Below are 27,977 nucleotides of genomic sequence, written 5' to 3'. Positions count from 1 at the left end.
GTGATTAGCTCCAGGCGAGCATGGGATTAACCATAAGAAACCTTGGAGATGTAAAACCTTCCATGGAGACTAAGCTCCAGGAGGCACAGCCACCTCCACCATCTTTATTTCCTTCTGTCTCTTCCCTCAGGTTCTGCTTTGCTCCCATCAAGAAAGTCCTGCTTTGCCTCCTGTATCATACAAATGGGTAAGAAAAGTCCAAATTTCAAGTTCAGTCAAAAAACTATCAAATGGTTGTGAATGTGGGTCCTACATGCTGTCCTATAGCCATGTTTTACCAAAGTAATTCCTGAAAGAAGCTAAAGAGGGATTCAATAATTACTGGAAAAATTCAAGCTAGACACGGAAAGAATTTCATGGAGGCAAGATTGATTATACAATGAAACTGGATGTTGAACAAGGTCATGAGGTAGCTACCTAATAAAAAGATTTTTCTTAATATAACTTTTATTTAAAATATTGCAGTCTGGTTTATGACATAGTAGCGATTTGACTAAGGCAGAATGTTGGATAATGGATTATCAGTTCAAAATGTTTTCTACAGTGCCTGTGATTACGTAAGAAATAACTCTGATTCGTCTTTTTCAAAAAGCCAGTAAAACATGCCCGTGTTCATAAGAAACATTGTAAGCATAAAGCATTTGGACCCCCGAATACCTACATTTTTTAGCCTACTGACTGCTGGAATATCCAGAACAATGGATTTTTCAAGTGAAACAATGGATGTTTCCAAGTGTAATAGATTCAAGGAGGGGTGGGGGGAATCCCCCCTTTCCCACAGGCAAGAACATCCTGCATTCCTCAGAATTAAATGTATACCAATCTACTTTCTATCCATCTAGTCCATTCATTTGCCAAAGGATTATTTCCTAATACACCATAAAGTATGAAGTGAATGGATGAATAATGAAGATAACTAATAGTTATATTTCATAATATCTACATTTAAAATGATAAAAGTCACAGGTTTAAAATCCCCTGAGATAAATATTTTTTCTTTCTATGCTGTGTTCTAACATAGAGAAAGTTAGCATTTTGGAGTTAAGCTGCTACTTGAATCATGACTGGTGGCACTTTTGAAAAGGAAATGCCAAACCAGTTTAAGATTTCGACAACAGAAGAATTGAGGGAGAATCAGAACTAAAACTGGGGCAGAAAGAAATCCCTGCCACTTAGAGACTGACGCTTTCATTCATCTTCTAATTCAGTCAAAAATGCATTCAATTATACACTGCCTTAGTCACCCCAGTTACCACTGCTCTGGGATTGATCCCTGAGTCCCTCCTACTCTTCTCTGCACACAGCCATCCATATATTACTAATTTTATTCCTGGTAGCTTTCCAATTAATTATATTCTGCGCCATAAAAAGAATATAAGGTGAGCACTGTTCCCAAGGGGTGATCTTCTAGTCTGTTACCTTCAGGTAAGGAAATTGAGATGAGATGAGATGGTTGGATGGCATCACCGACTCAATGGACATGAGTTTGAGCGAACTCTGGGAGATAGTGGAGGACAGGGAATCCTGGCATGCTGCAGTCCATGGGCTCAGGCACAACTTAACGACTGAACAACAACAATAATGAAAGCAGCCATCTAAATACATCTTGATCTTCTCCATGTTAACAAGCTTTACACTTGGAGAACCATATCAAGTTTGTTCCAGGATAGAATCTGATGTTTAAAAGTGCCCTACCACAACATGTTATATTCTAGTTTAATCAGCTTTGGCAGCTTCTAGTTCATTCCTTCCTCAAACTGAGCCATGTTGTATGTTTTCAGATTCATCAATTCATTCACCATCTTATTTAATCAAGACTTCCAAGTGTATCCTGTAATTCAACAGGAGACTTATAAACTAGTGTTTCTCAAAGTATCTGTGGTGAATGATGATTTTTAAAAAATTTCCCTACTGTCACAGACCAACTTTTTGGTGAAGTACAATGAAAATGAATTACTAGAAAATGATACTGGATATCAGCAAAATTAAGTTACTATAAAAAAAATCTAAGACTTGGCTCAGTTTCTATACTTATCTTGTCACAAATCAGTCTCAGTACATAGCCCATGCCTACCTTGCACAGCACTGTTCTCAAATATTCTTGTTACTTTACCTCAGAGTTTTGCCCTGAGAGCAGAAACAATGTGCACTACCCTGGCTTTACTGGATTAAAAAGAAATTCCTTATTCTGGACTTACACTCTTTATTCCCTTTCCTCTTGTTTGAAAATGGTGTTACAGGTGATGAATGGTGATGGTGACATTTAAGGTTGAGGATGGGCTATCCTGCTGACCTGGGTTCATGGGTGACTCTGCAGAGCAGAACAACCATTCTACTAGCATTGCAGTGTTGTAAGAGAAACCAGTGTCTGTATTAGTCAAGGTTCTCTAGAGAAACAGAGCCAGTAAGAGATATAGATAGATAGACAGACAGAAAGATACATACATACATACATAGAGATATGTTAAAGGAAGTTTCCTGTGGAGATTGGCTCACACAATTATGGAGAATGACAAATGCTGTTGTTACTGAACCAAGCTTGGGTCCACTTACCTGCCACTCAGCAAAGCCAGTCTACTGACACCAGGATGTTGTGAAGGAAAGGCAGCATTTATTACAGGTGCCAAGCAAGGAGAATGGGAAGCTTATGCTCAAAAGATGCAAAATCCCCAGCTGCTTTCAGGGCAAGACTTTTAAAGGCAACATTAGGAGTGAGTGTTGCAGCATGCATGATAAACTTAAAGACTTTCTTCTGGTTGGTTGGTGGTGAGGTAACTGTTTTAGGAATCTTAATTATCATCCTTATGGTCCCAAGCAGTCTGAAGTCTACGTGCTCGTGGTCAATATGTACTCACTATCATTCACCTGGGTAGAGGTCTTAATTTCTGCAGAAAAGCTAAGATATGTTTCAGGTTGTTATAGATATCCCTTGAGGAGAAACTAGGGGTCCTGTGATTGTGCTTATTGCTGAAATTGTTTAAACTATCATTGCGTTTCTTGCTTGATTGTTCTTATTGTTCTTTGCATTCCCTCACTTCCCTAATTAGTAAGTACTTGTGTCTGCTCTTTGGAACTCAGGGAAGACCTGGGAGATTAAAGCCTTGTTATCTTTTTTTTTTTTCTTATTGCCTTTTTAACAATTTGTTGCTTATTAAATATTTAGCAAGACTCTGAGGAGGAAGGCTGTAGTATCATGTGAATGGCTTTCAGACTTTTCTCCATAAAGATGAATAGTTCAAGGTGATCCTACATGACAATGATGCCCCAAAGAATTAAGACTATAGATATGCATAGTATAAAAGACTTGGCACTGCAGGGCCAGAGAAGGCATACAGGAAATGCACTAGCATGTAATAGTTTTCTGTACTAATATCATTATTTATAGGTGAATTAGCTTTTCATTTCTTTACAAAATTCCATCATTAACTATCAGTAAGTTCCAAAAGTAAAGCCTTTTTCTATAAACAAGAAATGGGGGACATAGCAGGGCTTTTATACCCAGGAGGGTCCTGCAGAATGCTCAGTTTCACTGTTTGCAAAGCAGAGAACCAGTTTGCAGTAATTCTGTCCAAATCTGAAGGCCTTAGAATAGGGGCTGGGAGATGAGAGGTGATGAGGGGACACACTGGTGTAAGTACAAGAGCTGAGAATTACGGGCTGCTGTGTGGGAGGGCAGAAGACAAACATTCCAGCTCAAGAGTGGAAGGAGAGAATTTTCCCTCTACAGAATTTGCCCTCAAAGGATTAGATGATGCCCACCCATATTGGGGAGGGCAGATTTTCTTTATTCAGTCTATTGATTCAGATGTTAATCTCTTCTAGAAGCACTCTCATAGACACACCTAGAAATAATGTTTCTGAGCGTCCCTTAGCCCAATCAACACATAAAATTAACCATCATAGTGTCTTTATTTTTTAAGCTTCTGTATCATTGGGGCTCTTTATCACAGCAACTCTGGCTTTTACTCTAAATACTATAGTAATCACAAGGATTAGATATACGTGTTTTTAACCTGAGCTTAGAACAGTACCTGGCTTAAAGGTACTATTTAAGCACTGTACTGCTTATTGCCAAATTCAGACTTAAATTGAAGAAAGTAGGGAAAACCATTAGACCATTCAGGTATGACCTAGATCAGATCCCTTATGAGTATACAGTGGAAGTGACAAATAGATTTAAGGGACTAGACCTGATAGACAGAGTGCCTGATGAACTATGGACAGAGGTTCGTGACATTGTACGGGAGACAGGGATCAAGAAAATCCCCACGGAAAAGAAATGCAAAAAAGCAAAATGGCTGTCTGAGGAGGCCTTACAGATAGCTGGGAAGAGAAGAGAAGCGAAAAGCAAAGGAGAAAAGGAAAGATATTCTCATCTGAATGCAGAGTTCCAAAGAATAGCAAGGAGAGATAAGAAAGCCTTCCTCAGCGATCAGTGCAAACAAATAGAGGAAAGCAACAGATTGGGAAAGACTAGAGACCTCTTCAAGAAAATTAGAGATACCAAAGGAACATTTCATGCAAATATAGGCTCGATAAAGGACAGAAATGGTATGGACCTGACAGAAGCAGAAGATATTAAGAAGAGGTGGCAAGAATACACAGAAGAACTGTACAAAAAAGATCTTCATGACCCAGATAATCACGATGGTGTGATCACTCACCTACAGCCAGACATCCTGGAATGTGAAGTTAAGTGGGCCTTAGAAAGCATCACTACGAACAAAGCTAGTGGAGGTGATGGAATTCCAGTTGAGCTATTTCAAATCCTCAAAGGTGATGCTGTGAAAGTGCTGCACTCAATATGCCAGCAAATTTGGAAAACTCAGCAGTGGCCACAGGACTGGAAAAGGTCAGTTTTCTTTCCAATCCCAAAGAAAGGCAATGCCAAAGAATGCTCAAACTACCACACAATTGCACTCATCTCACATGCTAGTAAAGTAATGCTCAAAATTCTCCAAGCCAGGCTTCAGCAATACGTGAGCCGTGAACTTCCAGATGTTCAAGCTGGTTTTAGAAAAGGCAGAGGAACCAGAGATCAAATTGCCAATATCCGCTGGATCATCGAAAAAGCAAGAGAGTTCCAGAAAAACATCTATTTCTGCTTTATTCACTATGCCAAAGCCTTTGACTGTGTGGATCACAATAAACTGTGGAAAATTCTGAAAGAGATGGGAATACCAGACCATCTGACTTGTCTCTTGAGAAACCTGTATGCGGTCAGGAAGCAACAGTTAGAACTGGACATGGAACAACAGACTGGTTCCAAATAGGAAAAGGAGTACGTCAAGGCTGTATATTGTCACCCTGCTTATTTAACTTATATGCAGAGTACATCATGAGAAACGCTGGGCAGGAAGAAACACAAGCTGGAATCAAGATTGCCGGGAGAAATATCAATCACCTCAGATATGCGGATGACACCACCCTTATGGCAGAAAGTGAAGAAGAACTAAAGAGCTTCTTGATGAAGGTGAAAGAGGAGAGTGAAAAAGTTGGCTTAAAGCTCAACGTTCAGAAAACTAAGATCATGGCATCTGGTCCCATCACTCCATGGGAAATAGATGGGGAAACAGTGGAAACAGTGTCAGACTTTACTTTTTTGGGCTCCAGAATCACTGCTGATGGTGACTGCAGCCATGAAATTAAAAGACGCTTACTCCTTGGAAGGAAGGTTATGGCCAACCTAGATAGCATGTTTAAAAGCAGAGACATTACTTTGCCAACAAAAGTCCGTCTAGTCAAGGCTATGGTTTTTCCAGTGGTCATGTATGGATGTGAGAGTTGGACGGTGAAGAAAGCTGAGCACCGCAGAATTGATGCTTTTGAACTGTGGTGTTGGAGAAGACTCTTGAGAGTCCCTTGGACTGCAAGGAGATCCAATCAATCCATCCTAAAAGAGATCAATCCTGGGTGTTCATTGGAAGGTCTGATGTTGAAGCTGAAGCTCCAATACTTTGGCCACCTCATGCGAAGGGTTGACTCATTGGAAAAGACCCTAATGCTGGGTAGGATTGGGGGCGGGAGGAGAAGGGGACGACAGAGGATGAGATGGTTGGATGGCATCACTGACTCGATGGACATGGGTTTGGGTAGACTCCGGGAGTTGGTGATGGACAGAGAGGCCTGGCGTGCTGCAATTCATGGGGTCGCAGAGAGTCGGACATGACTGAGTGACTGAACTGAACTGAACTGATACATTTTGCTAGTATTAGACTCATTCTTTTTTTTTTCATGTGAAGACATTGAGGCCTAGATAGATGAAGCAGTTGACCCAAGGCTCCACTCAGGGTGTCACAATTAAGATTTAACCCAATCTGTCTACAATAGAATGATGTGTAAATTTCAAATTTTAAATGTCTTTTTCTTTAGACAAGTTTCACACTTACATAAAAATAACAAGGTCCTAACTGATATTGTCATCCCTGAGAATTTAATTTATTAGATTCCCTTGAAGGTCAGGAGGGGGCCTTTCTATCCCAGGCCTCCCTTATCCTCTCATTAACAGAGAAATGAGTCCATCAGGGGAGTAGGAAGTTTGTGACACTGTCTCTAGAGTTGGGGTCCAGGGAGACTGTCACGAGAGAAGGATTCTAAGTCTCACTGAACAGGCTTTCTATGGGGTCCAGCCAGGAAGGAAGAAAGTGAGGACAGAAGGACCAAGGAGCTTTGAGCCCGGGTACCGACTTGCTGTCCCTCTAGGGATATAAACAACAGACAAGGCACAGGGAAGACTGAGAAAGAGAAGGATGAGAAATAGCAGTCACAACAGGGTATTTCGGACCAAGCATAAGGATGGTTTAAGGCTTTGCCTTGATAGTGTGTACATATTTATTTTTTCCCTCCATTTTAATAGTCAATGAGATCTCCCTATCATCTGTTTGAGGGAGGTAGTTCTTATATGTTAATAGCTCGCATCATTTCACGATGTTCTGCTTGCAAAGAGTTTAGTCATTTAATGGTTCATTTGCTCAGTCTGACGATTGAATACCTATACAGGTTGCTTCTCCAGGCTTGATTGCATATGGTGACTTTCTACTGACAGCCCTTCTGTACCGCAGTAGTAGAGACCTCCAGGATTCCAGGGGAAAGAAAGGAAAACTAGGGTTTATTGAGCCCCCACTGTGTGCTTGACATTTTAAGCATATAATTTTCTTTCCATTTACTAACTCATGACATTTTATTATCCTAGTTTTCAGAGATAAGCAACCCAGTTTAAAGAGGTTACATAACTTCTCCAGTATCACAAATATAGCAAGTGGAGGAACTGCGTTCAAGCTCAACCCCCTCTGACTCTGAAGTCTGTGTCCTCCACTGTACTCTGCACATACCCATGAGGCTGCTGCCATTCAGACTGAACTGGATTTTCTCTATGAAACAGGGATGATAAAGCTACTTACCTCATATAACTGGATGAAATGAGATGATATATGCACTTAGCCTGGTGCCTGGCCCGTCGTAGCTGTTGAATGTGCTTAGAAACACATACACATTTTCTGTATGTGACCATGAGTTGATAGTTTTAATGCCATTTCATTTTGCACCAATATCTATGAAATGGACTGATTTGTCAGTTTAGTCAGCCTACCTAGGCTGTGAGTGGACCATTGGGCTAATTGCTCCATTTAGTAGTAAATGAAGAATTATCATATGAAGACAAAAAAAAAAAAAGTGGCAGCTGACTTTTCTTGTTTGCTGCAGAAGGTAAACAAAAGCAAATGGGTGGAAATTACAGAAAGGCAGAGTGCAACAACATTTAGAGAGAGAAGTCCAGTTGTCAGATGTCTCCAAAGAAAGTAAAGATCACTGAACGTGTCCAAGCTGACTGGGGAACCACCTGACGAAGGTCGCATGTGACAGCATTGTCTTCTGGGCAAGACACCAGACTACAATGTCTCACTCTGTCTCTTGGCCATGTTTCTATGGCTTTTATGTAGGTTGCAGAGAACAGTTCTATTTCTTTCCTGGGTAATCTCAGGACATCTCAACCTTGAAAGTTATATGAATTATGCTTGATTGAAGATTGTTTTCTTCTTCCAAAGCCAGTTTCCCCATTTGTCTTTCCCTGCACCTTTTGCGGGAAGAACCATGTTGGGCATCTGTTCCCAGTTTTCTGTCCTCTCTTCCAGCTATGAAGAACACCCCCGTTCCAGTGGGGGCGGGAGGTTTGGCTCTCCTTTTAGAAATTCCCTTCTGTGCTGCGTTAATCACACCCTCGGTACATTTTACATCTTATTTTTAGGAGCAAAGTATAAAGAATCCTAGCACCAACAGCAGTTTCTCTGGCAACCTGCATCGTCCCCCCCTTGCTTGTCCAGCTGTGCAGAATTAAATCCTAAAAGAGGCCATTTTACATCATGTAAAGGAGATCCAAAGTGAAGGTGTTTTTTAAATGCAGGTTTTCTTCTAAGTTAAGTGGGAATCAGCCAGGAATTAGGTTGGGAGGTGGGTGGGTGAATAAAAGAAACAGAACCTTTACTTAGACCTAGAATGCTTATAAAGTCCCAGGTGTTCACAGGCATGCCCTAGTTGCCCTGATTTTTTTCCCTCAGGGCATCATTTTAGATACAGAAATAGCACTTAGACCAATGAAAACTAGGTTTGAATATCTATATCCAGGGTATTTGTTGATAAGTCCTCCTTCCCCCTCCTCCTCCCCTTATGGAGTCTAGCCTGCATAACCTTCCAGACTAGACAAGATTATAAAATGACACACTTTTCATGTTTATCTTGAATAACTATCCAAGCTTCCAGGAGATTTTCACCAAACTCTGTCTTGCTGACACAGTCAAAACAGATAGAGACCCCTGGCCAAGGCCAGCGGGTAGGCCTGTAAAAACTGTGCCCTGGGAATGATCTTCGGTGGACTCTGAAAGACCACCCAACCAAAATAATCTACCCCAATGCTATTTCCTGCCCCAAATTATCATAATGACCTCTGCTTTGTGTTGTCATTTGCTTCCGTCTGATTCTAGGAAATTACTTATACTTCTGGGAGGAATAAGATGTTCTAATCAAAGTTATATTTTATATTCTGTTTGCTTCTAGGAAAACATTATGTGGTCCATAATTTAAAAAAAGACATTTCTCCTAAGACCATTAATATAGAGACCACAGAAAAGAAAAAATAAACATGCCCCAAACATAGACTATGCTTAAACATTGATTGAACTACAAGTTTCTTGAAGTCAAATAAGTTTTAAAATTAATGATTCATTATAGTTATCTCCTGTTAAAAGATACCAGTTTGTCAGAAGACATTTTTCTGATACTAAATTCTTAAAAGGGACACGTCTATGTAAGAAAGAGAGGAATGGACTTTTTTCAACAGTAATTTATGAAAAGATACAAAATCATTCTCCCCAGAACCATTTTATAATATTGACCTTTGATAAAATCTAAGGTTAAAACCTCAAAGTAAGACGCAGTGAAGCTACCAAGGTAGTGCAATAAAACATTTTACAGTCAAAACACATTTTACCCTTGAAGGTTTTTTTTTTCTTCTCTCCATTAGATGTAGATTCATCAAAGACAGGGGACACTTTTTATTCACGTTTCTATCCCCAGTACCAAACACAATAGCTTACATACAGGTGACACTTAGGACGTATTGAATGAACTGATAATAAGACCATTTCCTCAAAGTATAACCTCTAACATCCCAGAAAAAATTTTACCCTGGCACTGGATTTGAAGAGTGTTGCTGTGTCTAACAGGGACATGAGAGAGGAGGTGAAGTCTCATCTCTGCATCCCCATCCCCCTCACCATGCCTTCCTCAGCAGCTGCTCAGTTCATGTCAGCATCCTCTTATTTGGTTCTGTGGATAATTGGGGAGTCTGTGTAATCCTTTCTGGTAGAAGTGGCTGAGGCTGGGGAGATGACATCATAACAGGTGCTGGCATTAGAAGGAAGTCCAGCCAAGCGGCCCCAGAAAGAAGGCACGGCAGACGGGAATGAGTGACATGAATACTGGCATGTTCCTTCCGGCAGCACAAAAATGGAACAAGCTCAGAGAAGCTCAAAGACTGAAGGCTTCCTCACAGAATCAGAGAATGGAGGTTTCTCTTTACTCATCATTGGAATCATGGGTCCTTCTCTATAATTCTCTAATATCCTTCCCAGTATCCATAAGATACTGAAACATACAGTTTTGTATTAAATGTAAGGAAATGGTAGAGGCTACAGTATATACTAATCAGATGACTTACAAGCACTTGGACCCATTCAATTGAACTTGGCATGTGTTCTTCGGTGGACTCTAGTTTTAGGTCACCTGTGTTTGCTAAGTCGCTATAGTCATGTCCTACTCTTTGTGACTCCATGGACTTGTATAGCCTGCCAGGGTCCTCTGTCCATTGGATTTCCAATGTCCAAGGGAGTGGTTTGCCATTCCCTTCTCCAGGGGATCTTCCAGACCCAGGGATCAAACCCAAGTCTCTTATGTCTCCTGCACTGGCAATCAGGTTCTTTACCACCAGTGCCACCTGGGAAGCCTGTAGGTCACCCCTACCTCTCCTATAACCATGTGGCTCTGAGGACATTTCATCACGTGCTCTTTGGCCCAAGGCTGCTTTCTCTTGGTCTCTTCCTTCTTAGCTGAATTGATTTCTGATTCTCATGGTCAGATTCCTAACAGCTACCTGGGATTTTACACAATTTCTTGAAAGTCAAGTCCTCCCTTTCTGGGGAAGATTTTATCCACACCAGATCTCATCTGTTGTTGCTTCTCTGACATTCTCCCACTCTTTATTTAAATGCCCCAAATTCCCTAACAATTCTAGGCTTGACTCATTGTCTTACCTGACAAATGTTAACATATTTAGTGGAGGACTTTAGCCCACTCACATTTATTTTCACCACTAGTATATTTAGTCATATTTTTGACTTTATATTTTAAATTCTCTTTTTCATGTTTTTCTATTTGATTTGTTTGTCCCTCTTTCTTGACTTATTCTGAATGAAGTCTTCTTTTTCTTCCCTCTACAGCAAGGATAATTTTTCTGTTATGGACCAGATAATAGATATTTTAGTCCCTATCAGCCATATGGTCTCTGTCACAGCTCCTCAATTCTGATGTTAGAGTGTGAAGCAGCCAGAGACAATACCCAAATGAATAAGCATGGCTGTGTTTCAATAAAACTTTGTTTACAAAACAAGCAGCAGGCCAGACTTGGCCTGTGCCTGAAATTTACTAACCCTGTTTGTAGAGGATTGGGAGTTCTATATTCTTCATTAACAAACATACTTTGCATTTATTAGAATATACATTTAACTTCTGTGAAAGATCATATAAATATGTTGTGTTGTGTGTTAGTCACTCAGTCATGTCTAACACTTTGCGACCCCATGGACTGCAGCCCACCAGGCTCCTCTGTCCATGAGATTTTCCAGGCAAGACTTGGAATGAGTGCCATTCCCTTCTCCATGAGATCTTCCTGACCCAGGGATCGAACCCAGGTCTCCACAATGGAGGCAGATTCTTTACCGTCTGAGCCACCAGGGAAGCCCAAAACAAGATAGTTTTATTTCTCTAATTATATGTGAGCAGTCAGGGGCTGCTTAGGCAACACCACAGTTCGAGGACCTAGGATCCTATCTTGTTAGTCCTGGTCGCTAAGGTGTTGCCCTCACCTGAACCTACATCCTCATCCACATTTCAGCCAGTGGAGGGGGGCACAGGAAGTGGAGAGCATGCCCCTTTTCTTTAGGAGCACAGCCCTGAAGATGCACAAATCACTTCTCCCTGCTTTTTGATTAGAAGTTTGCCATAGGTCACACCTGGCTTATAAGGGAGCCTGGGATATGTAGACAAACTGGGAGACCACGTGAAAGTGAAAGTGACTCAGTTGTGTCTAACTCTACGACCCCGAGGACTATACAGTCCGTGGAATTCTCCAGGCCAGAATACTAGAGTGGGTAGCCTTTCCCTTTTCCGGGGGATCTTCCCAACCCAGAGATCGAACCCAGGTCTCCCACATTGCAGGAGAATTCTTTATCACCTGAGCCACAAGGGGAGACTATGTACCCAGCTTCAAATCCTATGACTGTAGAAAATGGGGAGGGTAGATAATGGGAAGCATTTAGAAGTCTCTTCAACAACTAAAATTTTATTTTCTGACTTGCTTCAAAAGTTAATTAGAATCTATAACCCCTCATCCAATGAAAACACAACCGTTAGCATATATTTATTTAGCACAAAGTCTAGTTATGTTTTTACTGCTGTCATCTTGCTAGATTCCGGTTCTTCAAACTCCTGTGGGAGTTTTTGTTGCTCCATGTGAAATAGATGTAATTGGTTTATCAGTGATCATTTTCTAAGATCTGACCTCCAAACTTTCAGAACAATTATTCCACACATCTTTCTCTCTTTCTTTTTTTCTCTCATGGAGAAAGAAGAATCAGTACTTGGGAAATCTAAGTACTTTTTACTTAGAAAGACCTGAATTTTAATAAGTGTAATTTACACATGAGTTTTGTGTTTAGTGGTGGACAATGTGAAGTGAAATATCTGCTCATGAGATATGACACTAGTGAAGGAACAGCCCTCCACAGACAACACGTCAGTGCATTAGTTCCCTGTCGTATCTCTTCTGAGAATCTCAGTCAACATCCCCCTTCATGAATAATTTTCCATTCATATGTATGGGTGTTTGACAGTTTGTTTACATGAACATTGGGAAGAAAAGCCAAAATTATTTGGCTTGGCGTCAAAAACTCCCTCTATTTTTGTTGTGTGCAGAGCTCTGATTCAATGCATTTTAATAAGTTTTTAACAATGCATGAATTTGAGTCAGAGGAACTAGAGGAAAGGCTAGGATGACACACACTTATTATAGGATATAATGGGATGAGACGTCATCTATTGTTTGCCCTGCCAGCAACCCTTATATTAACGCCCTTTCTCCTTCAGAACTGAATTGGTCTCATTATGAGCAGGCGTGAGCAACTTGGCATGATTTGGCATGTTCCTTTCAGAGGTTTTAAATCTCAAATCATGCTTGAGTTAATCTCCAAGTTCTGTGTTGCCCAGATTTTATCTGCTTTTTCAAGATCCAGGCTTTGGAAGATTTCTTGGACACATGACCACTAGACATTTGTAGTTAGCTCATCCTGTGGGGATATTTCTTGACCGATGCAAAAGAAGGCAAGAAATGCAATATTGTTTTCTTTAGAGGCTGGAGTAATCCCTTTTTCTCCATGCTTGTTCTCCTGTTCTTTGGCTTACAATGATGACCCAACAATGTAACAAAGTAAAATTTTAAAGCTTTGGGGTATTTTAGTTTTTTTAGTAGATGAAGAAGTAATTTGGACTCACTCATTTAGTCCTACTGAGTAACCACAATTTCAGAGACAAATCTGTATATTTAAGTTGCCTGCAGTTTCTTCTTGTTGCTAGAGGTTAATTTTGAATTTTAGGTTGCCAAAACTGAAAGCTATCTAGGGGTTCATAACTAATTTCTGCATATTAAAATGGAAACAGAAGCTATTCTGCAGGGAAGCGTTTTGCATTGTGGATAGATGTAAAACAAATAATCCCACATTAATTTTGGAAAAGCAAGCCCTGAACCACTGAAATAATACAAATATAGATGCCTCAGATTGAAATGTTTTCATTCAGTTTAGAAATAGGAATTGGATATGTCTTTAGCAAGACTGTGTCCTTTCAGTAAAAATATGCCTTTTTTCTAAATATATATTTGAACTGCACTGAATGTGTCCCCAAAGAATAGTTATTTAGGACTGAATAACCTACACTTTGGGCTTCCCTGATGGCTTAGCTGGTAAAGAATCCACCTGCAGTGCAGCAGATGCAAGCCGATGCAGTTTCGATCCCTGGGTCAGGAAGATCCCCTGAAAGAGAAAATAGCAACCCACTCCAGTATCCTTGCCTGAAAAATCCATGGACAGAGGAGCCTGCGGGCTACAGTTCATAGGGTCACAAGAGTCAGACAGGACTAAGCGCAAGCGCCACAACCTACACTTTGGTTAATATGTTGACTGTTTTTGTGACTGCCTTGCAGTGCAGTGGGTGGGGCATCAGTCCACACTGAGATTCCTTCCTGTCTGTCAGACCAGGGTGGAAAAAAGAAAGTTGGGCTTTGAAGCAAGGAAAAGGGAACTCTGTGTGTGTGTGTGTGTGTGGCTAAGAGAGATGGGGCACTGGCCTCTTGGAGAAAGAACAAGGGATGTGCTATTTGTGGGGCATAAATAGGCACATGTACATAGTGGCAGGTCTGGAGGAATGACCTATAGGGGACTTCTGTGAAGGGGCATGGGCCATAGGCTCTGCTTAACCTTTTTAGCTCCAGATTTCCCAACCTTATTCAAATAAGGAATCTTCTGTTGCATAACACTTGTTAATATGTCTCTGATACTTTTCTGAATATTACACCATGGGAAATAGTCAGACATCCTCCAAGCATGCATTGTAATCACCCAGATGGCTTGTTGGAACACAAATTACTAGCCCCACTCTCAAAGTTTCAGATTTGGTAAGTCTGGGGTGGGCCTGAGGATTTGCATTTTGATGAGTTCCTGGGCACATGCTGATGCTGCTGGGTCCAGGAACCACATTTTGAAAGTGAATCACAGACAGAAATGGTCTGGTTCCTTCCTTCTTTTCCTAGAGTTTTTGTTGTTCAGTTGCTTAGTCGTGTCCGACTCTGCGACCCCATGAAATGCAGCATGCCAGATTTCCCTATCCTTCACAAGCTCCTGGAGCTTGCTCAAACTCTTGTCCATTGAGTTGGTGATGTCATCCATTCATCTCGTCCTCTGTTATCCCCTTCTCCTCCTGCCTTCAATTGTTCCCAGCATCAGGGTCTTTTCCTATGTGTTGGCTCTTTGCATCAGGTGGCCAAAGTATTGGAGCTTCAGCTTCAGCATCAGTCCTTCCAATGAATATTCAGGGTTGATTTTCTTTAGAATTCCTGGAGTAACACAAATCAGATCAAGAAGTAGTCACCGAAATAAAGACCAAATATGAAAAGCCCACATTTAAACATCATACTTAGTGGTGAAAAACTGAAAGGATTTCCTCTAAAATAAGGAATAAGACAAGGATGTACACTCTTGACACTTCTGTTCAATAAAGTACTAAAAGTTTTAGCCAGAGCAATTAGGCAAGAGAAAGAAATAAAACACATGCAGATCAGGAAGGAAGAAGTTAAACTGTCCCTATTTGCAGATGACATGATCTTATATATAGAAAACCCTCGAGATTCCACAAGAAGACTCTTAGAATTAATAAACTAATTCAGTAAAGTTGCAGCATATAAAATCAACATACAAAATTCAGTTGTGTTTCCATACACTAATAATAATCAATCTGAAAAGGAAATTAAGAAAAAAATTCCATTTACAGCAGCACCAAAAACAATTAAATATTTAGAAATAAATTTAATGAAGGAAGTTATTTGTATAGTGAAACTACAAAACATGATGAAATAAATGAAAGAAGACACAAATTGAAAGTCACCCTATGTTCATAGATTGGAAGCTTTAATTATGTTAAAATCCTCATGTTATCCAGAGCAATCTACAAATTCAAAGGAATCACTATCAAAATTCCACTGACATGTTTTACAGAGATAGAAAAGCAATTCTAAACCTCACATGGATGCATAAAAGACCATAAAGAGCCAAATTAATCTTGAAATGGAACAAAATTTGTGCCATCACACTTCCTGGTTTTAAAATATATTACAAAACTATCATAATCAAAACAATGTAGTACCAGTACAAAGACAGACCTATAGACTAATGAAACAGAATAGAGATCCCAGAAATAAATCCACACATATATGGCCAACTGATCTTCAACAATAGCACCAAAAATAGAGAATAAGGAAAGGTTAGTTTCTTCAACAACTGGTGTTGGGAAAACTGGATATCTACAGACAAAAGAATGAAATTGGACTCTTATACCACACAAAAATCAGCTCAACATGGAATACAGACTCAGATGTAAGACCTGAAACTATAAAATTCCTGGGAAAAGACATATAGGAAAAGTTTAATGACATTGGTCTGTGCAGTGCTCCATAAATATGACATCAAAAGCACAGGCAATAAAAATAAAAATAGACAAGTGGGACTACATCAAACTGAAAATCTTCTGTACACCCCAAACCACCAACAGAAAGGCAATGTATGGAATAGGAGAAAATATTTACAAACTACATATTTGATAAGTGGTTAATCTCCAAAAAATGTAAGGAACTCCTACAATTCAATAGAAAAAAATCCTAATATACCAATTTAAAAAATGGGCTAAGGAGTTGAACAGACCTTTCTCACAGAGAAGACATGTAAATGGCCAACAGGTGTATGAAAAAATGCTCGATGACATTACACATCAGGGAAATGAAAATCAAAACCACTGGGAGATATCACTTCATATCTGTTAGGATGGCTATTATGAAGACAACATGTTTTGACAAGGATGTAGACAAACTTTAACCCTTGCACACTGTTGGTGGGAATGTAAAATGGTGCAGCCCTCATTTCATGGAGATAACTCAAAAAATTAAAAATAGAGCTACTGTATAACCCAGCAACCCCATTTCTGTGTGTTTATCCAAAAGAACTGAAATCAGAATCTCAAAGAGCTATTAGAACTTCTGGGTGAGCAGCACTATTCACAATAGCCAAGATATGGAAACAACCTAAATATCCATTGACAAATGAAAGGATAAAGAAAATATGGTATATATATACAATTGAATTCAGCCTTAAAAAAGAAGAAAATTCTGCAATATGTGACAACATGGAGGATATTATGCTAAGTAAAATAAGCCAACCATAGAAGATAAATATTGCATGAATCTGCTTATATGAGGTATCAAAAGTAATCAAATTAATAGAATCAAAGAATAGAATGGTGGTTTCCAGGGACTAGGAAGAAGGAGAAATAGAGACTTACTAATCAATGGGCATAAAGTCATAGTTAAACAAGATGAATAAGCTCTAGAGACCAACACTTTAGCTATAGTCAATGAGAATGTTTTGCTAAGAGGGTATATCTCATACGAAATATTATTACCACAATAAAAGAAAACAAACAAAAAAGTAGTCATTGAACTAGTCATTGAACTCATAGCATGAGCAGGGCGTATAGGAATTGTTCTGTCCCAGAAATGCAAAGGCACACTGGTAAAGAAGATCCCAGAGACAAAGATTTAATATACAATTACCTCTCAGTTATCATAGCAAGGAGATTTTAAAAATTAATTAGCACTTATTACATTATCCATACTTCCTGGCTACTTTGACCATTTTACAATGCAATAGTGTTTTGTTTCAAGTGTAAAATAATTGGAAGGAGTTTTACTCATTAATATCAGCTATAGTGCATTTTCTGCCATCTTGCCACCTTAAGACCATTTGGGTATGCTAATTTATATTGTCACAGCAGTTCAACATCTCGTCAATTAAATCTGAAGAAACCCAGTTTGTCATTAGGTGATTTGGAATTCCAACAATAAACAACTGGTTTTGTTGATTGCTTTGGCTGAATTGACTAAATTGCCTCAGAGATATAGTAGAAACACTTCACTTTGTATGACAGCATTGCATTTCTGCTTTCCAGTAATTATAGTCTCTGTTGAGCCAATATTTCCAAAGGAAATGCTGTGAAATGTTCTGAATTGGTGTTTCATTTACAATATATTATTATCTTTATTATATTTACCTGAAATAGGGAATTAGCAAAAACAAAGCCACAGGTAAAGCAGAATAGATGAGCTGCTTGTACCCAACCAAAGTTCATCTAGAGAAGTTAAATATAAACACAGTATTTCTATATCTGTGAGGTACTTAGAAAGTGATAGTCATTAACAGCCCACAAATGCCTCTTGGCACATCTGTCTATAGTGATGAACTTAAAGAAAACGTCAAGGTCAGTCATTCTGTGTTTAAAGACTTAGGGAACTATTCCTTCTTGTAACATGCATCTTAATGACTGTGGTGGCCCTGAACTTGTGCTGCTCAGATATCTCCTATGAGAGCATAGTTGAGTATTGCCCTACTAGCTTCCCCTCTGAATGTACCTACGCATTTGTGCCAAGGTCACAGTTCCCACTGGAGAGGGAAATGGCAACCTACTCCAGTATTCTTTGCCTGGGAAATCCCATGGAAAGAGGACCCTGGTGGGCTACAGTCCATGGAGTTGCAAGAGTTGGACACGACTTAGTGGCTAAACCACCACCACCACAATTCCCACAGGCTGCTTCTAGTCAGTGACTGAGCATGATGAAGATCAAATGTGTTCTGTTCCTAAGAAACACGTCATTGTTCAGTCGCTCAGTCATATTCAATTCTTTGTGACCCCAAGGACTGCAGCACACCAGGCTTATCTGTCCATTGCCATCTCCCAAAGCTTGTCCAAATTCATGTCCATTGAGTAGGTGATGCCATTCAACCATCTCATCCTCTGTTGCCCCCTTCTTCTCCTGCCCTCTATCTTTCCCAGCATCAGGGTCTTTTCTAATGAGTCAGCTCTTCGCATCAGTTGGCCCAAGTATTGGAGCTTCAGCTTCAGCATCAGTCCTTCCAATGAATACTCAGGGTTGATTTCCTTTAGGATTGACTGGTTTGATCTCCTTGCAGTCCAAGGGACTCTCAAGAGTCTTCCCCAATGCCACAGTTCAAAAGCATCAATTATTCAACAGTCAGCCTTCTTTTTGGTCCAACTCTCACATCCATACATGACCACTGGAAAAACCAAAGCTTTGACTATATGGACCTTTGTCAGCAAAGTAATGTCTCTGCTTTTTAATATGCTGTCTAGGTTTGTCATAGCTTTTCTTCCAAGGAGCAAGAATCTTTTAATTTCATGACTGTAGTCACTGTCCATCGTGATTTTGGAGCCCAAGAAAATAAAGTCTTTCACTGTTTCCATTTTTTCCTCATCTATTTGCCATGAAGTGATGGGACCAGATGCCATGATCTTAGTTTTTTGAATGTTGAGTTTTAAACTAGCTTTTTCGCTCTCCTCTTTCACCTTCATCAAGAGGCTCTTTGGTTCCTCTTCACTTTCTGCCATAGTGGTGGTGTCTTTTGCATATCTGAGGTTATTAATATTTCTCCTGGCAATCTTGATTCCAGCTTGTGCTTCATCCAGAGACACCCTCAATGGCTAACTTAGTTCGAGAACTTCCCATTGGCTTGGCTGAACCTCTTTGGGAGCCACACCCAGTCTGAGACTTTCACCACCCAACCTTCCTACCCATCTCCTTCCATGAGAGTCAGACTTTGTTTCCATCTGAAAGCTCTCTCTCCCTTCTCCTGCTCTCTCTCCATTTGTCCTTTACAGCTGTTACCCTCTTTTGCACATCTTACCCCATCTTGGCATCTACTTCTTGGAGGACTTGAACTCACAATGACCTTGATTTTACACTACCACCCAAAACAAAATCAAGAAAACCTGATGCTGGGCCTAGAGTAATAAAACAAAACACCCAAATCTAGAACTTTAATAGTTTTCTTGTAAGAGTCACAAATTCACTGTAAAATTTTGTGACGTTACTTCTCTTTGTATTTTGCATGTCAGAACTATCCACAGCAGCATGTTACTATGAGAAAAAGTCTTGCTTCTTCCCACATGTACTTTCTCTTATTCGAAGATTGATACAGAATATATAACTAATGAGAACCTAGTGTATAGCACAGGGAATTCTACTCATTGCTCTGTGGTGACCTAAGTGGGAAGGAAATCTAAAAAAGAGGGGTTATGTGTATACATACAGCTGATCCACTTTGCTGTACAGCAGAAACTATCACAACATTGTAAAGCAACTATACTCCAATAAAAAATTTTTTAAAAGATCGATGCCGAGATATTGAAACTATCTTTCATGTAAAATTTATAGTTTTTATTAACTAATATATTTTAAATCATTTTATGTGTTCCTGCTTAAAAAATTTTCCCATTAGAAATCATTATGAAAAGTACAGAACATTATTTTAAAAAATTAAAATCACCAGCATCTCAGCATCCAAAGGTACGTGCTAGCCAGAGTTACCATTTTGGATGCTTTTGTCTGTATTTTTTCTATGCAGGCATTGATATCTACACAGGTAAGATAATACTCTCTATATAAATTTAGTATCCTGCTTTTTTCTATGGTATTAATTTTTTAATGAAACACTTTTAATGTATACACAATATTCCATTGTGCGTTATCTTATAATTTACTTCACTCTTACCTTACTATTAGAATTCAGGTAATTTCTAGCTTCCCGGCTATTGTAAACAGCCTATGATGTGAATGTATGTGTTCATAAAGCTTTAGTTTACAGTTTGGTGGGGTTTTTTTCCTTTCTATATAGATCCCTAAAAGCCTTTCCTGGCTTCCTGATAAACCTGCAGATGAGGAGAATCAACAAGCTTTCTTCCTGCATTCACACAGCGTGTTAGAAGGATACCAAAGGCTCACTGCTGGGCCTGTATCCTTCTGACAATACCAAGGTGTAAAATCAAGGAGTTGAATGAGATAATCCCATCTTTCCATCTGTGTTTAATATTTCTTAAATATTCGATTAGTGGACTTAGTTCCTCTCTGGTTCTGTAATTTTTCTTATACCCTTTAGGGCTATAAGACACAAACGTACATAAATGATAATGATGCATCTAGGCTATTACTATATTGTCTTTATACCATAGAGAACACTCAAAATTATATAGGAATATAATTGGCTCTGTGACGCTGTTCTCTCCAGCACATATAACTTATTGCTGTCTGTTTTTAAATCACTTTAGGCTTCTAAGTATTAAGAACTATATTATAGCTCTGTGAACCAACTCACTGAGCCTTCTAATATTAACCCAATCAAAATGTTGTTCACTTGCTAGGTATTAAAATGTCACATTTGAAATTTTTTCTTTTGTGTTCCCTGAATTTACTCTTGACTCTACCTTCATTAAAAAAAAAGACTATATCGTGTTTCACTGTGCATGACCTTGTACTAGGAACTGAGTTAGAAAAGTGTTATTTTTTATGTCAAGGAATTTCTAGTTTAAAAACCATGACAATGAGGACAAAAGAGCATGTAACAACCCATCTGGGTCTCAGTGCCTGCCAGGTGCTGAGGGCCTCTCGGGGAGTTCAGGAAAGAGGGGTTCTGGATAATTCCAGGTTTCCAGAGGCTGGATCCAGTGCAATATTGTGCTCCTCAGAGGGATATCTGTGAAGGAAATGGGATTCTGGAAGCTTTTCAAATTGCAGTGGTGAGGCTTGGGGTCTACCAGAGAGAGAACATTTCAAGATCTGGGATCTTCATCAGGAAAGATTCTTTTTCCTGGTAAAGGTGGAAGCAGAGCCATCTAATGTTTTACAGATTGAAAATACAGATTCATAATAAACAGGGATGATAACTTAGAAAAGGCAGGTCTTAGCAAATAGCAGAGCAAACAAGCAGTGAGAGTGTAGAGAATTAAGGCTAAGCACTTGGACACACTAAAATGCTTACAGGAGAAAATGCAATTACTTTCAGATCTGCTAGACCTAATTAGGCCCCCTTATTGCTTTTAATAACAACCGCTCTCTATAAAATACAGTAGTTCTGCCTCTTTGTTCACCACAGTGTATTGTGAGCTTTACCTGGCTTTGCCATCAAGGACAGCATGAAGGGTATGGGAAAAACACTGCTTCTTCCCTAAATAACTTGGGGTGGAGAAAGTGAAATGTAGCTCTGAGATTGCCAGTATCACCAATAATCAGTTAATGCTAAGCTGGGATATGTTTTCCAACTGAGAATGTTTTAACATAATAATAATATGCTAACTGGTTCCCAGTATACTGTGCTACCCAGACATGAATTTTAGAAACTTCAAGTTCAAGCACAGAAGAAGAACCTTAGATGGGGCTCCCTGGAAAGCAAAGCATGAGACACAGACTGGGGTGTGGAGTTGAATTGGGAGGTGGCCCCAAGGAGCAGGAGTGTGGCTGCTGAGAGAGGGAAATAGAATACGAAAAAGAATAATACACGATGACTTTTTGACTTTAGAGCAGCCTGTATTTGAGGTCAATGCAGGGAGAGTTTTTACCACTGGACATCAAGGACTTGTCTTATCACAGGTCCTCAGAGAAACTGTGGCCAACGTGTCCCAGGATTGTCCTGCTGAAGGGCAGGGAGGTGGGGAGGTGGGGGGGTGGGTGGCGGGAGTCATTCACTCACTGCTTGTTCCTCATTCCCCAAAGTTCCTCCTCTAAGGCATTAACACTCCCACGCTTCTACGTCACGTCCATGTGGACCAAGCAGACTTTGGAGAAAGTCCCAAGGCAGAGAGCAGAGAGATGGGCAGGCACGTGCCTGAGGTGAGACATGTCACTCACAGGGACTGTCCACTGACCAGCTTCAGGGTCCCCTGCTGAGGTCTGCGCTGGAACCAGATGAGCCGAGGGTTCAGTTAGGCCTACGGAGGACAGTGCCTTGACTTTTCGTTGCTGCCTCTGCCACTGCCACCCTCACTAGTATTCCTTCTTGCCTCAGTCATGGGGCTGTCTTCTGGACCCTCTTCCTGGGAAGCACAGTCACTGGTTAGGGTCTCAGTGTCCTGTCATAAACCAGCGCTAACAGGCCCTCTGACTCTTCTCTCCACACTTCACCCAGGCAGTTGTGGCATCTCTGCCTCATTTGTTGTAAGCTATTTTTATGTCCAACCAACAAAGAACCCAGCCAGCAACCTATTAAGTGTCCTTGCCAGGAAGTTAGACCCTGAACCCTGGGAGTGTGCTCCTAGGTTGATAAATGCTCCCTATACCATGCTCCCCTCCACACTCTACCTCCCTCCGTCCAACACACTCAAGATCCCACACATGTTCCTGTCACTACATTTTAGTGAGATCCTGAAGTTCTTCCAGTAGGAAAGCTGTCTGCTGCCGCCACAGGGACTACTTGGGCTATACAGAGAGCTGACCCAAATTATTAAAATCTGGTGACATCCATGTCTTGACTATTATAAATAATGCTGCTCTGAATATTAGGGTCTTGTATCTTTTGTAATAAGAGATTTATCTTTTCCAGCTATGTGCCAAGGAGTGAGATTGCTGGGTCAGATGGTAACTCTAAACAACGTAAATTTTCATTAACAGATAAATGGATAAAGAAGATGTGTATGTGTGTGTGTGTATATGCATGTGTGCATGTATATTATATACATATTATATATATATATAATTTGAAATATTGCTGCTGCTGCTGCTGCTAAGTTGCTTCAGTCGTGTCCAACTCAGCCATAAAAAAGAGGCAACATGGATATACCTAGAAATGATCATGCTAAGTAAAGTAAGTCAGACAGAGAAAGACAAATTATCATATGATATCACTTATTTGTGGAACCCAAAAAAATGATACAAATGAACTTATTTACAAAGCAGAAATAGATTCACAGATAAAGAAAACAAATGTATGGTTACCGAAGGGGAAATAGAGTTGGGAGAGGGATAAATTCAGAGATTGAGATTAACAGATACACACCAGTATAAATAAAATAGACAATAAGGACCTACTGTATAGCGCAGGGAACTATCAATATATTCAATATCTTATGATAATATATAATGAAAAAGAATCTGTAAAAGAATATGTGTATATGTGTAACTCAATCACTTTGCTATACACCTGAAGCTAATACAGCATTGTAAATCAACTATACTTCAATTAAAAAATCTGATGGCAATGATGGAAGATGGGGTTAATCTTGAAAAGCACAAGTATCATCTTCCATCTACCTCAGATGAAGCCTTGTGTCATCTGTTGGCAAAGAGGAGCTTCTCTTCTCTAGGAAGATGGAGGGGAGTATTTCTTCCCACTTAGAGAAATCCAGGGCTTTGAAATTCTCAGGTACATCCACAAAATATGCCTGATGAAGGTGAAGAGATACAAGTCCATTAAAAAAAAAAAAAGCTTCCAACCAGATTCTTTTCTCAGAAGTGCAGCCCCATTCTCTATTCTGGTATCTCTTGTGCTCCTGGTTCCTTTCTTGGAAATAACTAACATGCTGATCATTATTAAGAAGCAGGTCCCGATGCCTCCTGCTGTCCTGCTGCTTTCTTGGGACTAGCTAGACGATTTCTCCCAGAACAGATGTCTTTTCCTGGAAGAGCTCCTGCTGGCACCCACACTGTAGGACTTGGCTTCAGTGCCATGAACCGCTCAAGGGAGATGAGGACACAGCAACACTCATCATTGGTGACCTGAGACTGTTTGATAACAGCAATAGCTGTGCACAGCATCTCAGTCGAGTCACTGTAATCCCCTGTGCTGGCTCCAGAAATCACTTTGGAATTGGCATTGCACTGGTTTACTTCATGATCTCTCCAAATTCAGCTTCACTCACTATTGAGGGTCGAAAGCCCAAATCTTGGCTGCCAAGGTGGATAGAGGGGTCAAAGGCCTTCATGTAAATATCTGATGGAGGTCCCACTGTAGCATTTGGTGGAGGATATAAGGCTGGATTGAGGCAAAGGGTGGGTGGAATGGCCCAGGTGGAGGTACAGCTACAAACGGAGGTAATGGATGGGTGGGAGATGCTCATGGGAGATGCCAGAAGGAAGAGGAAGACTCCAAATGTTGAGAGAGGCTATAGGGATGGAATTGGGCCTGGGACCAGACTCATCAGGTGAAGGACTGAAGGAGAGCGATTAAAGTCAGGCAGCACATGGCGGGGCTTATCCTTTTAGGCAGATATGAGTACAAGGTTCTCGATGTATGGCCCAACCATCAGCAGAATTACTAGAATACTACGTTGGTCCTTTATACCTATTTCCACTCTCAAGACTCAAACGCATTCACATTCTGAGCCTCTGCCTCAAATTATGACAGGTCTGCCGGGTGGCTAACCCCATGTCCACTTTTTCTCCATTAAGTACTTTTCTGGAAAGAGTTTCCAATAATTTTGTGGACTGGGTTTTCAGAGGCTGCCACCACCTCAGCATACCCCCACTGGCTATTTTCCCCATCCTCTGCAAATTTCAACCCCAGCACATCACAGACTCCTACAAAGGGAATAGCCTGGCTCAGAACCTGGTCTACAGTCCACCAGGAGAACCCACTCACATGGACAGCAGGTTGTCTATTACTCCAGCCACTGTAGGTATGCAGAATTACCTGCAGGACGTTGTTGGGCTTGGAGTTGACTCCTGGTGAACAGGAGGAGGTGCCTCAGTACTGCTGCTTCTGTCATCTGAGGGCTATGAGGTGGATATCAATGAATGGGGTTGCTTTTCCCATAACATCCAAGTTGTGATGTGGTTCCAGCTGAAGGAGGCGTGGCAACAGGGTCCTGCAGTACCCACTGGGGGTGATTCTTCTTCATGCATCTTCAGACAAGCTGCATCTAACATGAGAAGAGACAGGGCATGTAAGGTGAGACTTGGCTTGTGGCAGGTAGAGGCACTGGAGACCCTTCTGGCTCAGTGGGGAGAGACTAAATTGGACTGAATTCTTCCTCTGTTCTCTGAACATTTCTAACATAGCCCTTAATCAATCACTGAGGGAGTCTCTCCAGGGTTGAAGACCCATGTTGCCTTGGGTCAGAGGCTACAGGTTGTAGCTTTTTCTCTCTGTTCCCAACCCCATCCTCACTTCCCCTTAAGACAGGGTACCTGTCAACTGGCCCAGTGGCATAAACAATGTGCTTATCCTCAAGGGCAGCTCTGGGGATCTTTTTAAAATGTAGAGATAATCAAATAAGGTGATGATTCAAGAAAAAAAATAGAAAATGGCTGAAAAAACCATTTACCCAGAGGATTTTTTCACCCCATCTTTATTTTGTTTTTACTAGATATAATTTTTAGTTTTAATTACTACTGATAGCAAATGGGGAGAGATGTCTTGTCCTGCTGTTGTTCACTATTTATCTTTCTGGTAGGTTGAAAACTGTGTAAGAAACTTGATGATGCTGTCAGTCTTTTAATCTGCATTGTGTTTCTTCAGTTTTGTAACAACACATTTTAAAATGAGAAATGGGATGTGAGTTGTTAGAAAAAAAACAAAAGACAAATACTATGTGATTCCACTTATATGAGTTATCAAAGTAGCCAAATTCATAAAAACAAAAAGTATACTTGGTAGTGACCAAGTACTCCTTCTTTGAAGGAACCAGCTCAAAAGTGTTGCCATTGGCCATACTAAATAATATCATTTAAAAAATCCATGATTCCCCTAGTGATACTCAAGAGAAAGAGGAAAAGATCTTCTTTATAGAGAGTAACTTACAGAGAAGGACATAAGGTATAAAAACAAAATCATTTCATTAGAAATCATCATTTTGTAACCCTCGGATAATAATTGATTCAGGCAAGGATTAATAAAGGATGCTAAAATCATTGGGTGAAAGTTTGTTGGAGAACAAGATAGTTATCACTCCACAGGTCCTTTACCCCACAGATTCTTTTTCAATTAAGAAGGAAAAAATATATGTTTATGGTGAAGATATTTAGCAGACATATCTTAACCAAGTGATCAAATTGTTTCTCAGTAATAACAGAACAAATTTATATTCTGTACCTCTTTCTCACAAGCTATAGGGGGAAATGCACAATAACATTTACGCAGTAGTTTTGCCAAAATGTTTAACATGAATCAAATCATTAGGACTAATCTAGAACTGTGCTATTTTCAATAAAACAACTCAGATTCTTCAAAATGTCAGTGTCAGGAAAGAAAAAAGAAAAGATGGAGAGATAGTGTTCTATATTAAGGAGAATGAAAGAGATATAATGTCAAGTATAAAGCATACATCTGGATTTTAAAAATATGTATATGCTATTTTGAAGATAAATGGACTCTATGTTAGATGACATTATCAAAGCAATGTTAAATTTCTTATGAATGACAATAATAGGAGTGGAAAGTCATTGAGAGTGTCATTTGGGGTGAAATATCATGATGTTTGAGCTTCCCAGGTGGCACTAGTGGTAAAGAACCTGCCTGCCAATGCAGGAGACGTAAGAGACGTGGGTTCGATCCCTGGGTTGAGAATGTCCCCTGGAGGAGGGCATGGCAACCCACTCCACTATTTTAACCTGGAGAATCCCATGGACAGAGGAGCCTAGCGGTCTGCAGTCCAGTGGGTCACAAAGAGTCGGACATAACTGAAGCGACTTAGCACACATCATGTTGTTTGCAACTTATTAAATGATTTGGAAGGAATATTTTTAACCATTTACATTATATGTATCATATGAAAGTTATAAACATATATAAATATAAGTAAATATATGGAAATAGACAAAGAGACTGAGAGTAGAAACAATGACTGTCCTGTTAGCAGTGAGCATTCCTAGGACCCAAACTGTGGTCTTGAAATACTATTTCTCACTAAAAGAAACCAGAGACTCTGGCGGAAAAAATGGCTGATTCCAAGTCTGTAGCAGAAAATGATAAGAAGGGCCTAGAATATATTGTCTCTCAAATACCAAGGAAGTTATCAAAGACTGTTAGGATCATCTCAAAAAGGCTCCCAGTCCACCTGAAGATTTCACTGGGCAAAGATGGGACAGTTGGAGCTTCAGTCATGATAATAATAATTTTGATGGGTTAAAGCAAATCAAATATGTTTAAATCTATCAGCTCAAAAAGAATTAATCACCTTCAGAATGTGATGGCTTCCCTGGTGGCTCAGCTGGTAAAGAATCCACCTGCAATGAGGGAGACCTGGTTTCAGTCTCTAGGTTGGGAAGATCCCCTGGAGAAGGAAACAGCTACCCACTCCAGTATTCTGGCCTGGAGAATTCCATGAACCATATAGTCCATGAGGTCGCAAAGAGTCAGACACGACTGACTGATTTTCACACACAGAATGTAATAGGACATCAATGTATTGTCTTTATATCTGGTTTAAGCAAAAACAAAGAATCTATCCTGCCTTCCTATTTGAACTCTACCACTATCTACTTCTGCTTTATTGACTATGTGAAAGCCTTTGACTGTGTAGACCACAACAAACTCTGGAAAATTCTTAAACAG

At 40.1% G+C, this 27,977-nt stretch overlaps 1 pseudogene; it reads right to left on the bottom strand.

The window, feature by feature from the left end:
* Window positions 1–23,733: 23,733 nt before the first annotated feature.
* LOC145513839 (cleavage and polyadenylation specificity factor subunit 7-like) lies at window positions 23,734–24,624 on the bottom strand (annotated as a pseudogene).
* Window positions 24,625–27,977: the final 3,353 nt, after the last annotated feature.

This window comes from Giraffa tippelskirchi, chromosome 7 (assembly GCF_054371585.1).
Source record: "Giraffa tippelskirchi isolate mGirTip1 chromosome 7, T2T-mGirTip1v1.2.pri, whole genome shotgun sequence".
Classification (NCBI taxonomy): domain Eukaryota; kingdom Metazoa; phylum Chordata; class Mammalia; order Artiodactyla; family Giraffidae; genus Giraffa; species Giraffa tippelskirchi.
The sequence above is the reverse complement of the archived record's forward strand: the minus strand, read 5'-3'. Positions and strand labels throughout refer to the sequence as shown.